General features: G+C 39.8%; 1 protein-coding gene across 3 annotated transcripts in view; it reads left to right on the forward strand.

Annotated features, from left to right (window-relative positions):
• CPB2 (carboxypeptidase B2) overlaps positions 1-12,175 on the forward strand; it is a 62,289-nt gene that overhangs the window by 13,507 nt on the left and 36,607 nt on the right. The gene's annotated exons all lie outside the window — the stretch shown is intronic.

Consider the following 12,175-nt stretch of genomic DNA (forward strand, 5'->3'; position numbering starts at 1 on the left):
ATATATATATATATATATATATATATATTTTTTTTTTTTACCAACTGTTTCTGAGCTCTGCTTTTCCAGGAATAAGCTATTACCGATGCTAAAAGGGAAATCTAATTTCATTCAGGGCGAGAGACTTTGATGAATTATTTCTGGGGGCAAGAATCCAACCCTTTCTAAAAAGAGCTTAGGGTCTTGTCTTCTCCCTAAAGCTGTTCTCTGTTATTGTTTTCTTGTTGTGATCATTTTCCTAATAACACTTTGTATCCAGGCAATGTCTGACTGGCTGCTTTCTAGGTGCATTTTGATACATCTCATCAGCGAAATGCCCCGGAACGAGAATGAGAAAAATTTTAAAGGCATTAATACCATATGCCAAAGAGAAAAGCAGTCAAACAGACAAACAAACAAAAACCAAAACATGTCTCCGTAGTCACTTGCTGTTAAAGGCCAAACACTGTAAAGGGCAAAAATAAAATCCTAGCAAGCACCTTGTAAACACAGACATTAACTGGATCGTGCTCTGATGACCTACGTGCAGCCTGTCAGGGGAGGCTGTTTACTGGAAACAGGCAAGTGGGGGGAAAGTACGAAGAAAAGAAGGAAAAAGACTTCGGAGAGTGGAGGATGGTTGAGGAGAGAGGGCTTCTGAATTATTAATAGACCACAGGACTTGTTCCTTCTGTCAAGTTCATATACCATCTGCCGCCTGGAGACCCCCTGCTTCTCTCTCACTTAGCTCCCCCTGATACATTATTTTCATCTTAAAGAACAGGGCGCCGGTGGCCTTAAAACACTGTCATGCGTAAAGAAAGCGTGCGGCCTCGAGCGGTGTTCCAGTGTTCAGGGGCATCTTGCCAGTTTTTCAAATAGTATAAACCGTAGCAGGGGACAGAGCTTGAAGCAACAGAGGAAATGCTGTCTAGAGTTAACATCCCGGGGTTTGCAGACAGCCCCAGAGCTGCGACCTCTTAGTTATGCGGCCTTGGACAATGTCCGCGTCCTCTTTGAAACTCAGTTTATTTTTTGTGTAAAATGTCTGCTGTTATTTCATTGTGCTTATACTTTTCATTCGATATTTGGTGCAAGACTATTTTTTTTAAAAGATTTTACTTATTTACTTGACAGAGAGAGAGACAGCCAGCGAGAGAGGGAACACAAGCAAGGGGAGTGGGAGAGGAAGAAGCAGGCTCATAGCAGAGGAGCCCTATGTGGGGCTCGATCCCAGGACCCCGGGACCACGCCCTGAGCCGAGGGCAGATGCTTAACGACTGAGCCACCCAGGCACCCCTTGGGTTTTAATTTCTTAGGAATTTTTCAGATTCCTTTGCTGAGGAATTCTCCAGACCAGGGATAGATGCGTCTCTTGTTAGGTGGCCACTTGTGACTCCATGTTTCACCGCTGGGAATCTTGCATTCACCCCCACGTTCTTGCCCCTGTAGGTGGCGCTGTCAGCGTCTGAGTTCTAACTATGGCCTATGAAGTAGTTCTCTTGAATTAAATTACTGCCCAACCAACTGGAGACCAGCCACATGCATGTTTAGCTTCCTTGGGAAAAAGCCAGGCACCAGTCTTTGTGTCTCTAAACTTGAGGAAACATGTTCAGACTCTCCCATTACCCCTTGGAAGTCCTCCCTACTGGTGGGGATGAGGGAAGTAACACCCCCAAACTTAATCCCCTTTGGGAGCAAGGGTACTGACAGAACTGTAACAACGTGTTTCAAAGAAATATTGTCACAAATCTTCTCCCTTTCTCCACTCTGACCACTTTTCATAGCCTCTTTCTGATAAAGTAAGGGGGCATCGAGTCAGGAAACTGATTTTCAGAAACTGTGTAAGTGCTACATAAGGAGACCTGACTGACCCTCATTCCATGATTCTATTGTGTTGGCACTTGGACCAAACAGGTGGAGACAGGAAGAGTCCAGCTCACCACAGTTGGAATGTGGACACATTAATATATTTTATGGTGCATTTTTACCATCATCATTTTAGTCCTCCACATTTCCCAATGTGTTTTTCCATGTTTCCTTAAATTTTTTCTCCTTAAGAAAGGGGCCCCTTGGAATAACACATTTTTTTACCTTTACTTTTTCTTTTTTTTCTCTCTTCTGTTGACTAACTTTGGTCAAATACATTAGAAAAATGCCCTTATCTTCTAGTCAACACAACACTTCCCTTATGTGGGATTGAAATTTAGCCTGTTTGGATAACGTAAAGCAAGGGAGTATCACAGAATGCCTAAGTTTATCATCTGCGTACCAAGTGTATTCTTCACTGACAGCTTAACTGTGTGAACGCAGCCTTCGATATCCTCCTGATGGTCAAGGTCACTTACCCCTTCCAGCATAACTCCTCTCCTTTCTGATCATCTTTTGGGACAAGGAGACGGAAATGACTGGGTAGCAGCAACAGCTGTCAGTTTAATAAGACTCTTGCCATGACCCCTGTGGGAGCTTTTCTCTTCTGGGAACCAGAACTTTAAATTTATAGAGCCATATTTGTAGATTGCAAGTACATATTCCCCTAATTCACCTGGAATGGTGGTGAGTAAAGCCACTTCAGCTTGGTTCCTGGAATCATGTGTTCTAACTTGTGGAGGCACCACACCATATAATGATTATTGATTTAAGACTGCATCCTGGAAGATGTTGCTCCTTTCCAAGCTAGCACCTCAGCTAATCCATTCTAATTGCTTTATGAGGCTTGCAGCTCCTGGTGATATGTGATAGGCCCAGTGGATCCCACGGTAACGTGCCCATTGTGCACCTCCCTTGTTGTAAAGTGGATCCCTTAATCCGATACGGTGTTAGGTGAGATCCTGTGTGGATCAAACACTATATAAGTCCTTGAATGGTAACACTAGTTGAGGCCCTGCAGGTAGAAGAGGCAAATCCAGACCCAGAGTGGAAGGGGACCAAAGTGGCAATTTCTCGGGTGCCTGGTCTCTTTGTGGAATGGTGCTGATTAAAGGGCTTGCTTTTGGTTTCTGTTGCTGTCAAGTTGGACATTTGGCAGCAACAGTTGCCCTATCAATCTTGGTGGGTAGGAACCCATCCTGTTGAGCCATGAAAATTTCGTCCTTGCCATCATGGCTATTCTGCTCATGGGCCCTTTGTGCCAGCACTGGGGTGACTGTTGACAGAGGCTGGCTGACATCAACTGCCTAATCATTATGTTTACCTAGTTAGTGCCTATTGTTTGGTGAGTGCTTTCTGTTAGGTGTTACAACGTGATACAAAGATCTCCACACTTTATTCCCACTTCCCTAGTCCCCCAGGAAGCAGGCACCAAGATGGAATTAGACAAGGAAGACATGTATTGAGAAAAATGCTTGAGAGAAAAAAATAAAGAGGGGACAAGAAGAGGCTCTCAGGAGAGACATAAGACTGCAATGCTGATTTAACCCTTGTGGAGGAAAAAAGGAGGGAAGGAGGGTGGAAGATCTTAGATGTAGTGCAATTCTAAGAAAGATTTTGCAAAGTTGATAAGGTGGTTCTTGACCAATGTCATCCACCAAAAGGGCCCCCCATCTTTCAGTAATGAGCCTGCCTTGTTATCCCCACCATGCTCAGTTATTAGCTGGAAGCAGCCAGTGAATAATATGGCCTTAGCACTAACACAGGGACAGAATTCAAGCACAGCAGCGGGGGCCTTCCATCAATTACGTGTCTTGCAGTTGGAGATCTTAGAGGTGTGTTCTCATGGCTGCTACACTCCTGCATTAGCTGCTCATAAGGGACCTCCACAGGTGGCAGGTGTCAGTACGGGTTGAGAGGAAGGGCCACCTGCTCATGCACCTCACTTGTCTCCTCAGATCCTACCTGTGCCTGATCCCAGATGTACCACTCTGTCTAATGATGGAGTTCTGGTTGGCCTGCCCAACCTCATGACATGACAAGTGTGTTAGTTTCCTATTGCTACTGTAACAAATTAGCACAAGTTGGGGTCTTAAAACAGCACAAATTTATTATCTTACATTTCCATAGTTTAAATATTAAAAATTGGTCTCACTGGGTTGAAATCAAAGCGTCAGTCACCACTGTGTTTTTTCTCTAGAGGCTTTGAGGGGAAAATCCCTTCCTTGCTTTTTCCAGTTTCTAGAGGCCACCCTCATTCCTTGGCTTGCAACCCCACCCTTTATCTTCAAAGCCAGCGAAGGCAGGTTGAGTCCTTTGCACTGAATCACTCTTACCCCTGGCACACACACACACACACACACACACACACACACACACACAACCTTGGGAGCTCATGTGCCTTACCAAGACCTCCAACACACCTGGCGTTTCTTGTTCATTTGATCCAAGATTCACATGATGTCCTTGATATAGTAGCTTGGGATATCCAGACAGGCTCGTTAGTGGAGAAATGAATTCAAGTTGAAGCAAGATTCTAGCTATATACGGGAGACTATACCAAGTGGATGTGAATTGTTTGTGATTTTTTTTCTGATAGAGACAACCGGCTCAATAGATGAATACTGTATACCTAAGCCTCTGCCCAGCCAAGACCACACTGAGCACAGTGGATACAATTTGCTCCTCTTTGGTAGAGTCTGATTGTATACTGCCATGCGCTAGGACCCGTCTTATTTTTGTGAAAGCCAGACTAATGAATTTAAAGTGGAAACCACCATCCTCGCATCTTTAGGTCTTTAAGGGTGGCACTAATATCTGCCATTTTCCCCAGAATGCTTTGGTTTGTTTGGTTTTTTTTTTTTTTTCTTTCTCCTGGCTGAGGGTGAGGGGACACAGTTTCACCTTTTGGCTTTTCCCACTATGATAGCTCTTTTACAGGCAAGGAACTGATGAGCGGGTCCTACCAATTACCAAGTATGTCCATCTCAGTTTTACATTTGGGGACCAGGGAAATGATCATGGAGTGGGGGTCCATGGACCCAGTGCCTCCACCAAGAGCTGGACCTAGACTAGGATTCCAGACTTCTAGGTGTCAATATCAGCTTGGACCCTGCATCCAAAAGACCTCAGAATGATGGAGTATTCTCCCTTTCTCCAGTGTGCAGAGTTCCTAAGTACATTTTCATAGTTTTCTTTGGGAAGGGACAGAGGAAGTCATGATCATATACCCTTTCTATAATGTTGCAGGGTCTTTCCTGGTGGGGACTTGCCTCCCCACTTCAGGAAAAAGATTCTGGGTCTAGGAACTGGGTCTAAGAAACTGTATCTGGAAACTGGGCAATGGATTGTAACTCTTGATGGGGATAGCTGTCCTTAGTTTCTCTCATATTCATCCTTAATTTATTTCGATTGTAAAGATTGAGCAATACTTTTGTTGGCTGCCATTTATCTTGCCCCTAAGAACTCTATGTTCTCTTAACTACCTCTATAGCTTTCTGTGGGTCATGTTCTTCTGGACCCAACTTGTCAAGGATGATTAAACATTGCCACCTGGCTTCTATTATACAATGATTTCATCACCCCCATTGCTATCAGGGTTCTGTAATGTCATCTCTTACTTTCAGCCCTCAGAATCTACTCCCACCTCTCCTCCTAACTAGTAGCTAGGGTTAAGTCATGACATAATCTGGCTGTACAAGTGCTGAGTATGTTAATAAAGGAAAGGGACTATATCCTTAGAGAGGTGCACTTGCCCAAGATACAGGATTTGACATTCTAGTTAGATCCTTGGGACGTGGTGCTAATTGCTGCTAGGATGTTTTTTGGAAGCTTGGAGAAAACAGTGGCCTACATTTAGTGAACTAGAAATGTCAGAGCTATTATGGCAGATGGTGAAAGGAAAAAAAATTTCTAGAGCAGGACATGTTAGAATGAAAATACTATGAAAGACTAGAAATTCACTCTACTCCCCTGATGGGCTCAGAGAACATTTGAAAACAACAAGGAATATTCTAGCAAAAGGGTCATTAGCAGTATAAGAAGCTTGGCAGTGGCTTTTTCACAGTAAGAGTAACTTTTTAATAGATTTTCCCCTGATTAAATAAGAGTTCTTTTTGGTTAATTAGTAATGTGGGAAGGCATAAAATTGGGGAGAAAAACACTGAAATTTCATCAGCCTGAGAAAACATCACTAACATTTTGGTAATCATTCTTTCCTGTGTTTCTCTATACATTTATATACACCCTTGTGTAATTTTACATTCATTGAATATCTGATCTCCTATTGGAACTATAGAGTCCTTTCTTTTAAAAAACAATCTTATCTCCTCCCCCCATTTCTCTCACTCACCCAGTCTTTCAATTGCCATCCCCCACCATCCAAATCGATGTTAACTATGTGAATGAATGAATGAATGAATTATTCATTCATCACTTTTCTCCTGCATTCAACACATGTAATTTTCCTTTTTCTTTCTAATTTACTTTTCTCTCAAAAATGGGGTAATATTTTATAGACTTCTCCATACCTTGCTGCTTTAGAACGTCATGTAAATCTCCCACAAGTTAACTTTTAGAAACCTAACTCATTCCTTATAATGACTACAAAACATTCCAGAATGTGCAGACATTACTATCTTTCAACAACTCTGTTACTCAGAAGCATTCGTGTGGTTTCCAGGTATTGTTACTATTAATGATCCTACAGCACCTCCGCTGGAACATACTTCCTCAAGCACCGGTTGAATAGCACACACTAAAACTCCACCAGGAATTGACGTAAAATTTCCCAGTCTCTTTTTCCTGTGAGCCAGTCTTTCCCCCCTTCTGAAAATCAAGTCTCCATAGGCTTATTTCTAGAATTTAAATCTTTTAATCAGGATTTCTTAAATAAAACCACCCTTCACTCTGCTGTCAGTTATTCTTATAAATTACAAGAGATGTCTTTTTCCTAACTCCTAACTGCCTACAAGATAAAGACCAGATTTCTCAATGTGCATTCAAAACCTTCTCTAGACAAGGACTAAAACAAGTTTTCCAGTTAATTTCTGTTTAGCAACTATCCTATCCTACACTTGGCAACAAGGAACAGCTTGCTATTTCCCCAGCAGTGCCTTTTTGTCTCCTGCCACAGGGCCTTTCCATAGTCTACCCGAACATCTCTTCCATAAAGCCTTTGCTAATAATGACAGGCATAAGTTGTCATAACCTCTTTTGTACTTCCAGAGCTCTTTTTACATTTTTTAAGTAAAAATTTTATTCGGAATATTTTTAGATTTACAGAAAAGTCACAAAATATTACAGAAAGTTCCTGAATACTCTTTCACTCAGTTTCCCCTACTGTTAGTGTCTTATATTACCATGTTATATTTGTCAAAACTAAAAATCCAACATTGTTAACACTATTACTATTACCTAAACTCCAGACTTTATTTGGATTTCATCAGTTTTTCCCCTAATGTCCTTTTTCTGTTTCAGGATCTAATCGAGGATACAATGTTATATCTAATCATCATATTGCTGATTTTCAATTTATTAAGTACATTGTGAGATATATCTATATATCTATCTATCTATCTACATCTATATCTATCTATCTATCTATCTATCTATATGGAATGAATTCATTCCAGTTTTTTATTTATTTCTGACAGGAGAGTAAACCTAGTCCTTGTTTCTCCATCTTGACTAAAAGCAAAATCTAAGATTTGTTTTGTTCTTGTTTTGTTTTTGTTTTTGAGAGAGAGAGAGAGAGACAGCATGAGCAGGGGGAGTGAGGAGCAAAGGGAGAGAGAGAATCTCAAGCAGGCTCCATGCCCAGTGCAGAACCTGATGCAGGGATCGATCCCACAACCGTGAGATCATGACCTGAGCCAAAATCAAAGAGTCGGATGCTCAACCAACTGAGCCACCCAGGCACCCCAAAGTCTAAGATTAGTTTTTTTTTTTAATTTTTAAAAAAGATTTTATTTATTTATTTATTTGAGAGGGGGAGAGAGAGGGACAGCATGAGCAGGGGCAAGGAACAGTGGAAGAGGGAGAAGCAGGCCCCCCAGCTGAGCAGGGATCCCGATGTGGAGCTTGGTCCCAGGACCCTGAGATCATGACCTGAGCCCAAGGCAGACTCTTTTTTTTTTTAAAGATTTTATTTATTTATTCGACAGATATAGAGACAGCCAGCGAGAGAGGGAACACAAGCAGGGGGAGTGGGAGAGGAAGAAGCAGGCTCCTAGCGGAGGAGCCTGATGTGGGGCCCGATCCCATAATGCCGGGATCACGCCCTGAGCTGAAGGCAGACGCTTAACCGCTATGCCACCCAGGCGCCCCCCAAGGCAGACTCTTAACTTGCTGAACCACCCAGGCACCCACTAAGATTAGGAAAGAGCAAAACATTTTCTTTGTGATTAAAAAAATATATTTATCCCACATTTCAAGGATAATATTTGTCTAAAAGTATAAGAAAAACTTCTTTAAGTTAAAAAATGGTCTCCCTCTGGCAAATGCCACCAGTATAGCCTAATTTTAACTTAAGTAAAATACTCAGAAGTATACTAGAAATTTAAGAATGCCATTGCTGTTAACAGATTCCACATATATCTATAATTCCTCACCTCACTGCTTCCATTCTCTATTTATCCAAATCTCTCTCACCTGCAAAAATGGATAGAAAGCTGCAAGGATGAGAAAATTTATTAAAAATTCTTTCCTTTCTGATTAGGTGATATGTAAAAATAAAGTCAATCCATATTGATTCACGCTAATCTATTGCCTTGGCTCTGCAAGAATTGCTAAGCATCCCTTAGGGCCCTAGCAAGCATTATAAGGTAGAAAGAAATACGACAAAGCAAAGGTGAGAAAACAAATTAAACCAGGTGTCATCTTAAAAAAGAATCTATTGATGTAATTCATCACATTAAGAGATGAAACTAGAAAACCCCATGCTCATCTCATAAAAACATATGATAAAATCCACATCCATTCCTCATAAAAACTCATAGCAGAGAGTAGAAAGAAATTTCTCTAACCTGATAAAAGGCACCTACAAAACCCTGCCATAAGCATTCTGATGGTGAAACATTACAAACTTTTTCTTAAAAATTATGCATCATGCATTTTATTTCCACTTCCATTCAACACTGTATGGCAGGTCCCAGTCAATACAGTCAGGCAAGAAAAAAAATTCCACAAGCATTGAAATGAAAGAAGCAAAATTTAGTATGTGCAATTGTAATGATTTCTTGTAAAGAAAAAAAAAATATCTACATTGAAATGATTGAAACTACCAAGGGACCTGGATAGAAAATTAGTATCTAAAAATTTATTTCATTTCTATACCTCAACAAGGAAGAATTAAGAGATGGAATACTAAAAATCACCATTTATAAAAGAAAAAAGAAATTTGCTAGAATAAATATAATAAAAATATTCAACATTTGTACGGATAAAATAATAAAACTTTTTTGAAGGTTATTAAAGAATGCCTAAACCGGTAGACAAATCTGCTGTATTAATGACATGGAGACTCAGAATCAGGAGAATGTCAATTCTCCCAAATTATTGATTTATAATAATACTAATCAAAATCCAAACTTTTTCATGGAACATAAAGAGCTGATTTTTAAAATTTAAATTCAATTAATTAGCATATAATGTATTATTTGTTTGACGGGTACAGGTCTGTGATTCATCAGTCTTACACAACACACAGCAATCACCACAACACATACCCTCCCCAATGTCTATCACTCAGCCACCCCATCCTCTCACCCTCCTCCCTCCAGCAACCTTCAGTTTATTTCCTAAGATTAAGAGTCTCTTATGGTTTGTCTCCCTCTCTGGTTTCATCTTGTTTCATTTTTTCCTTTTTGATTTTTAAAATTTATTTGGAAAAGCAAAATGTCAAACCAAGAAAATCTCTAAAAAGAACTAGACGAGGGAGAGGGGAATCAGGAGCTTATCCTGTAGGTTGTTAAGTTTAATGAGAAAGCTACAATCACACGGAAGAATGGTATTGGCCCAAGGATAGACAAGTAAATCCATGGAACATAAAAGAGATCCAAGAAATAGAACACACCACATCAATAAGGGTAATCCTTGATTATGCTGTATAACTAATGCTTCCTGAAATAGCTTTACTTGCCACAACAAGGTTTCTTTCTCACTCCCTTCACCAATTAATGAAACCATTTGGCTCTCCCTCATCCTCTCCTCCAACTTGGAGATCTGGGCTGCCTCCCTATTGCAACTCCTTGGGGTTCTTTCCTTCCAGCTCCAGGGTAAGAGAGCACATAGCATGTAAAGACTCCCACCTGCTCCTAACTGTGGCACATCACTCCCTCACACATTCCCATTGTTGAGAACTCAGGCACGTGGTCTCAACACAACCACATGGAAGGCTGGGAAATACAGTTTTTTGTGTATCCCCAGAAACGAAAACTGATGTGATGAACCAGCATTGTCTCTACCAAAGAGTATGAAAATTTATACATGGCAGAATTGGCATAGCTGATCTCTGGGGAAAGTATTAATGATTAACAAATGAGGCTAAGAAGAAAAAAAGGAACTCAAGTCTTTCTTTACACTGCACACAAATGATTTTCAAATAGATTTAAAAACTTAAATAATAAAGACAAAAGACAAAACTAAAAGACAACCTACTGAATGGGAGAAGATATTTGCAAATGACATATCTGATAAAGGGTCAGTATCAGAAATATATAAAGAGCTTATACAACTCAACACCAAAAAACATAGAAACCCGAAGAAACCCCCAAATAATCCAATTAAAAATGGCTGAAGACATGAACAGACATTTCTCCGAAGAAGATATACAGATGGCTAACAGACACATGAAAAAATGTTCAACATCACTCATCATCAGGGAAATGTAAATCAAAACCACAATGAGATAACACCTCACACCTGTCAGAGTGGTTAAAATAAAAAACATAATAACAACAAGTGTTTGTGAGGATATGGTAAAAAAGGAACACTCATGTGCTATTGGTGGGAATGCAAACTGGTGCAGACACTGTGGAAAACAGTATATAGGTTCCTCAAAAAATTAAGAATAAAATTACCGTATGATCCAGTAATCCCACTATGTATTTACCCAAAGAATACGAAAACATTAATTCTAAAAGTTGTACGCACCCTTAAGTTTACTGCAGCATTATTTACAATAGCCAAATTATGGAAGCAGCCCAAGTGTCCCTCAATAGATAAAAGGATAAAGAAGATATTGTGTGTGTGTATATATATATACACACACACACTATATATATATGTGTATATATAGAGAATATACATACTATATATGGAATACAATATACAATGGAAAATTTTTTTAGACATAAAAAAGAATACAATCTTGCCATCTACAACAACATGAATCGATCTAAAGGGTATAATGCTAAGTGAAATAAGTCAATCAGAAGGACAAATACCATAGATTTCATTCATATGTAGAACTTCAACAAATGAACAAAGGAAGAAAAGAGAGAGGGTGAGAAAAACCAAGAAACAGACTCTTTTTTTTTTTTAAAGATTTTATTTTATTTATTTGACAGAGATAGAGACAGCCAGCGAGAGAGGGAACACAAGCAGGGGGAGTGGGAGAGGAAGAAGCAGGCTCATAGCGGAAGAGCCTGATGTGGGGCTCGATCCCATAACGCCGGGATCACGCCCTGAGCCGAAGGCAGACGCTTAACCGCTGTGCCACCCAGGCGCCCCTAAGAAACAGACTCTTAACTATAGAGAATAAACTGACGGTTATCAAAGCAGAAGTGGGAGAGGGAATGGGTGAAAGAGGTGAAGTGAATTAAGAATACATTTATCATGACGAGCACTGAGTAATGTATAGAATTGTTGAATCACTGTATTATACACTTGAAACTAATACAACACTGTATGTTAATGATACTGAAATTCAAATTAAAAAAAGAAGAAAGAAAAAAGAAATATAAGGAATATCTTTAAGACCTAGGGATTGGGAAAGAGTTCTTAACACACAGTAAAGCACAAACCTAGAAGGAAATGATGGATAAAAATACATCATAAAGACAGAGAAAAGAGAAACAAACTGGTACAAACTATTTCAATACATTTAACTGACGAAGGGTTAGTATCCAGATTATAAAAAGAAATTCTACTAGTCGATTGTCACAAAAAATAATTGAATGGAAATAATTGCACTTCATTAGTAAGTCAGAAAATTTAAAATTGCTTTAAAGATTCCATTGCAATTCAACCATTCAATTGGAAAAATTAAAAAGTCAGGCAGCATTAACTGTTAGCAAGGAGGAGGAGCGATAGAAAATCATTTCCA

This window comes from Ailuropoda melanoleuca, chromosome 7, assembly GCF_002007445.2.
Source record: "Ailuropoda melanoleuca isolate Jingjing chromosome 7, ASM200744v2, whole genome shotgun sequence".
Taxonomy (NCBI): Eukaryota; Metazoa; Chordata; class Mammalia; order Carnivora; family Ursidae; genus Ailuropoda; species Ailuropoda melanoleuca.